The 6,028-nt window shown below is 56.3% G+C and overlaps 1 long non-coding RNA gene across 1 annotated transcript; it reads right to left on the reverse strand.

Moving 5' to 3' along the window:
- Nucleotides 1-1,180: 1,180 nt before the first annotated feature.
- LOC139043719 (uncharacterized) lies at nt 1,181-4,914 on the reverse strand. The gene is made up of 3 exons (XR_011500787.1): nt 4,862-4,914; nt 3,484-3,857; nt 1,181-1,581 (listed from the first exon to the last, which is right to left on the reverse strand). It is a non-coding gene; the product is annotated as an uncharacterized lncRNA (long non-coding RNA).
- Between the last annotated feature and the right edge of the window lie 1,114 nt (nt 4,915-6,028).

Consider the following 6,028-nt stretch of genomic DNA (forward strand, 5'->3'; position numbering starts at 1 on the left):
TGCCGGGCCCATAACGCAGGGCTCATCGATGAGCCAAACCGTCCGTGATCCTCAAGCAGTCTAGTAGGGTTAGAGAAAGGAGGGGGGCACTCTTTCTGCCCCAGATGAGGCGAGTTTCTCAGACAGCCACCCTGCCCCAACATCTTCCCTCCCTGCCTCCCGGCCCTTGGTGGACTGCGGCCTAAGGGTGGGGGAATTGAAGAAAGCCGTTCAATGGAAAAAAGCCCGAGGCCATGGGAGAGAGCTTCCTGCACTTGAATGAAGCCCTGACGCCAGGCCCATCGGAATGAATGGGCCTGACCTCCCCTCCCCCCTCCCCCCTCCCCCCTCCCAGGCTGGCGACTCGGCAGTGGAAGGCTAGGGGTTTCTTCCGAAATGGTGAACCGGCCCCCTTGTCCACAGGAAAACCACACACGGGTACAGCCTAGGCCGGATCTCAGGGTACAGCCTAGGCCGGATCTCAGGCCAAGTCGTCAGGGTGGCAAGATGATGGCGGATGAGAGGAAACTTGTTCTGGGACCGCACCGCCCCCCCCCCATCGCCTCTCTGGCTGAGAAGAGGGCTGGGGAGCGGTGAGGGTCAGGGGGAGAGTGGGGGCGGGGCCGGGACAGGGACCACCGGGCAGTAGGACGGGAGTAGCCCTGAGGCCTGCCTGCCTGCTTCCTTCCCTGCCGGCGCAGGGCTGAGAGAGGCACGGGGCACGCTGGCTCCTGCCCCTTCACTCATTCGGGAAGCCTCCTGTTGTTGCTCCTGAGGTGCCGGCTGCGGTGACAGACAGAGCAAAACTCCTCTCTCTGTCTATTTCTTCAAAGGCCCGAGTCTGAGCTACGACAGATTCCCCTGTGGCTCAACCCGCAACCTCCCATCCTGCCAGACCAGACCCCTTGTCTAAAAACCTCCACTGGAGGAGCTCTTCCACCTGACTCGGAAAGGAAACACCAGCCCCGCCTCAGCCTCACACCCACCACCACCACCACCACCCGCCCCCCCCCCCCCCGCCCCACTCTCCTCCGGACCCAGATACCTAACAGAGGGAACAAAAATCCAAAAATCCTGCTGCTCTCCTTCTACCACCTCCACTTCAGAAGAGTCAGTCTCCCCCGAACACCTCAGACTCTGTGACTTCCCGCGGCCTCCCTTTCCCCGTCCCCATTCTCTCCCCGGACGGGCCCCATCTTACACTTGAACGACAGCTCCACCGCTCGGGGCAGCTGGACACGATGTCCCAAAGTGGCCCGGACGGTAGCCTGGTCGATTCCAAAGGACCCACGCACGCAGTCGGCCATAAACGTGGTGTGGAGATCGTGGACGTTTGCGGGCCTCTGATGAAATCGCTGCTCCGGGGACCCCGGCGTCTAGGACCCGTCTTCTCCGTGTTCTTCACACCGTTGCTCCTGGGCCGGTTATTCTCTTCCCTCTCACTGACCTTAACGTTTTGTCTCTGCCATTGAATTTTGACTGTGCGAATGTGACTTGCCGCTGTAGGGCTGCGTGGATCTCTCAGGCATCCTGCTGTGCCGTGCGGGGGGAGGGGGGGGAATCCTTGGTGGGTGGGTCGATAGACGTCCCTTTGGTTGTGCCCTGGAGGGGAGAGACAGAGGGGACGACTCAATCCACCACGAACGCTGATGTCGCTCCGATAAACCTGTAGCGGTGATTCTAGTTTATGGCCCGTGTCCTGAAAATAACTTCCCGAAGGGCCAGCCCGGCGGCACAGCGGTTAAGTTCGCACGTTCCGTTTTGTCAGCCAGGGGTTCGCAGGTTCGGATCCGGGGTGCGGACGTGGCGCCGCTTGGCGAGCCACGCTGTGGTCAGCGTCCCGCCTATCAAGGGGAGGGGGATGGGCACGGATGTTAGCTCGGGACCACTCTCCCGGGGCAAAAAGAGGAGAATTGGCAGCAGGTGTCAGCTCGGGGCTCGTCTTCCTCGAAAAATAAATTAATTAAATAAATAAAAACAACTTCCCAAACCTCTCTGATAACTTGAAGCTTTGAAGTTTTGCGAGGTGAAATCAGGTGATAAAAAAGTCCACGGACGGGGGCGGCCCCGTGGCCGAGTGGTTAAGTTCACAAGCTCCCCTTCGGCGGCCCAGGGTTTTGCCGGTTCAGATCCCGGGCACGGCACGGACACGGCACCGCTCGTCGGGCCGTGTGGAGGCGGCGTCCCACATGCCACAACTGGAAGGGCCCTCAACTAAGATAGACAACTATGTCATGGGGGGGATTGGGGGAGAAAAATCGGGAGGGGGGAAAAAAAAACAGAAACGGAAGATTGGCAACAGGCGTTAGCTCTGTGAGGGCCGATCTTCCTCACCCAAAAACTAAAGTGAGATGAAATCAAATAAAGCGAAGGAAAAGATAAACCTATGAAATCCCATGTTTCTAAAAGTGGCCAAGTGTTTAGAAATTGGCCAAGCGACGGAATGCTCATGGGAAGGACAGTTCCTAATTGCTGGCTTCTTAGTTTTCACCAAAATTAAGGTTCGTGAGGGTTAAAAAATCTACTTAACAAATGCGATGAAAGCCACTAGGCCGGCCCGGTGGCGCGCTGGTTAAGTGTGCCTGTTCCGCTTCGCCGGCCCGGGGTTTGCCAGTTCGGATCCCGGGGGTGGACGTGGCACCGCTGGGCGAGCCACGTGGTGGTAGGCGTCCCACATATGAAATAGAGGAAGATGGGCACGGAGGTTAGCTCAGGGCCAGCCTTCCTCGGCAAAAAGAGGAGGATTGGCAGCAGTTAGCTCAGGGCTCATCGTCCTCAAAACAAAACAAAACAAAACAAAACAAAAAGCCACTAAAAGTGAATATGGGAAACATCTTTGTGTTCAAGGAAAGTGAGATGGCTGCCTTCAGGCAAGAGGGCCTAAAAAGTAAAGATCGTTTTGTCTGTGAAAAGGTGATCAAAGTTTCATGGGGAAAATAATCTGAGAAAAAGGCCTGTTCGTGGTCAAGTGGCCTAAAATTGGAACGAGTGGACAGATAGAAATGGCGAGCGATAGGATCTATGGGAGTCTATGAGGAAGCCATTGGGTGTCGGCCTAATTCGGCCTGACAGTGTTTTTCGAAAAGGGCCTGACGTGGCCGTCGAGCACGCATCGCATCCTAGATCCGCTTTACACATTTCCTACGGCAAGAACCAATGCCCTTAAGGGAAAGGAGCAGCTTCCCCGTGCTCGGGCCTTTCCTTAAGGAGAGGCATCTTTCCTTAGGCTAGGAGCGGATGGTTGCGCTCACCTTTGACCATCCGGCTCCCCTGTGACCACCCAGGCCCAGACAACAGACCTGCCACCCAGCAGTGTCTGTCGATCGCTGTGCCGACAGAGCAGTCTCGCGACTATCATCCAAGGGACCTTTCGATCCTATGTGAAACGTCCTCTCTGGGGGTCTAGAAGCACTCTGTACACCCCACTTCCCGGGCACCCTCTCTTCCTTCGGGAAGAAAGGCCCCGGGCCACAGTCCTCACATTTTAGCTCAGAATAAACGCACCCCGATTTTCACGGATAGATTGGTTCCGGATTATTTCCGTCGACAGAATGGAATCAAGTCAATGAGTTTCAAGATCGGAGGGAAGCTGATGCAAAATCAGAATTTGTTTTTCTCACTCCCGAAAGGATACTTTTCTCTAACTTCTAGTCTCCTCCTGATAAAGACATTGGAAAAGGTTTCTCTTGACCTCTGAGGGAATCGACACCAAAGACAGAGATCCTCCATTTTGTCAGAATGATTTCCTAGGCCTCCAATGGAGGAGGCCTCCCTCGGACGGGAGCTCAGCTTTTGTTTTGCAACAGTTTTCCTCTCTCTGCTTGCCTTTAACATCTCCTTTCCCGTTCTTCTTTTTTGGAAGGGAAATACGTGCACCGCTGGGGAAAAAAAAAAAAAAAGAATTTTCTAAATGACCAAAGAAGATCTACGACTGTTGTTATTTTGGTTTCACGGAGCAGTTCCACGTCCACATTTACTCCATTTTAAACACCCACACACACTCACAGCACGGCGCTGTGAGGATGTCCCGGGGAACTCGATTTGTGGAGGGAATGGCTGTGAGGTCTCTGCCCCCCAACCCCCACCATTTGGGTGCTTCTGCTTGTTGATGAGGACGGGAAGCCCTGCTGAAATCCATATTCTTATCACCACACGTGCATCTGCACCCATGCTCCCCCCCGTGTGTCGTCTTTGGGCTTTGCTGTGGCCCCGTGCGGAGGGAGACCTGTTTTGTGTTGTAAACTTTTCCGCGGCCAAGCGGCTCGGTCCTTTCCTCTACGACTTGTGGGCTCTGTCTGTCCGTCTGCCTTAGAGAGACCCTCTGGGCCGGAAGTGACAGGCTGCACACAATTCCTGACAGACTGCGGACAATTCCTCCGTCGTCACGGTCCTTCTCTGATGACGTGCATGGTTTCGGTTTGACAGCGACCCCCACCCCCCACCCCGCCGTGATTTTCTAAGTCCTCCCGGGAGCCCGGGAAGTGCTCGGGCCGCTCCGGGAAGCGGGGGCCGGCAGCCCCGGCCTGCCCCGTGGCATCTCCGGGGACTTTTCCACCTCTGTCCGCGTCAGCCAGCCGGCAGCCCCGCGCCCGGCCCGGCCCAGAAGTCACGTGGGGAGTCTGTCCCCTTCCTGGCAAGCCCACCCACCCCACCCCCCTCCCCGCCGATTTTCCAACACCTCCTTCTGCGCCCAGGGTTGCCCTGTGCTGCCTGGGAGCTCCGAGGTGGACACCCTGGGGCCTCACGTGGTGACCTCCCGCCCGCCCCAAGCGGGCCCAGAGAGAAAGAGAGAGAGAGAGAGAGACAGAGAGAGACAGAGACAGAGACAGAGACAGAGAGAGACAGAGACAGAGACAGAGACAGAGACAGAGAGAGACCTGACCCGGCGGTGGGCTCAGGCTGTGCACTCTCGCTGGCTGGTGACCCGGTTCCCTCCCGCTGACCCCTCCGCGCCGGTCGTTGGGCGCCATCTGGCGGCCGCTTTTACAGAGTGGCCCTCCTCCGGAGCCCCGGCGACATGAGCAAGGGATGGGACTCGCAGGACGTCTGTGTGGTTTCCAGTGTGGGGCTGTGTGGAACAGAGCTGCTAAGAACATTCATGCCCCGGATTCTGTGTGAATGAACAGGAACGTGGCCGCAGCCCCCACCCCGCCCCCCGCCCCAGCCCCCGGGAGTGGTGGGAGTGGTGCCCTCCAGACCACCCTCGGGTTGGATGCCTCCCTCCCTGGAAGGACTCACGGGACTCCACAAAAGCTGACTTCCTGGAGGTCCAGCGGAGACCCCCAAGGCCCAAGGCCCCCCCCCCCCCCCCACCCACCCACCACAGATCACTGTGGAAGCCTTAACGACCCAAGGCTCCAGCTACATACAGACGCTCTTAGGAGGCAAGATACACCAAAGGCTTATGTAGGTTGCCACTTTCGGTGGTTGTTTCCGCGGCGTGTCAGTTTTGGAACCCGCCACGCCCTTTTTCACAGAGGCCATACCGTTTCCCTTCACCACCAGTGAGGCGTGAGTGACTGACTTGGCTTCTCCGCGACCTGACTAGCAGTTTGATCCTGTTCCGGTATTTGGAAGAAGGCAGTCTCACCCATGTGTCCCCACAATGTCTCCCTCTAATTTTCTCACTTGCTTTTCCAGGGAACAGCTCACATCTTTTCATGCGCTTATCGGTCATCCATGCATACCTCCTCCACCCCAGGTGAAAGTGCCTGCTCTGTCTATTGGTCTTCCATTCTTTTTGTATTTTTCAGTGTTGATTTCCCCCGGGTCTCCACTCCATTGTGGGTTTTGTTTTTTGTTTTTTGTTTTTTGTTTTTTTTTTTTGCTTAAAGATTGTCACCTGAGCTAGGCACTGTTGCGCTGCTTCCTCAGTTTCAGAGGGTACCTTTTTCAGGGTTGCTTTTTGACCGGGTCTCCTCGCCATTGTATTTTTTTATTTTTTTTTTTTTGCTTAAAGATTGCCACCTGAGCTAGCCTCTGTTGCCCATCTTCTTCGGTTTCAGAGGGTAGATTTCTCAGTGTTGCTTTTTCGCCAGCTCTCCACGCC

This window comes from Equus asinus, unplaced genomic scaffold (assembly GCF_041296235.1).
Source record: "Equus asinus isolate D_3611 breed Donkey unplaced genomic scaffold, EquAss-T2T_v2 contig_335, whole genome shotgun sequence".
Classification (NCBI taxonomy): domain Eukaryota; kingdom Metazoa; phylum Chordata; class Mammalia; order Perissodactyla; family Equidae; genus Equus; species Equus asinus.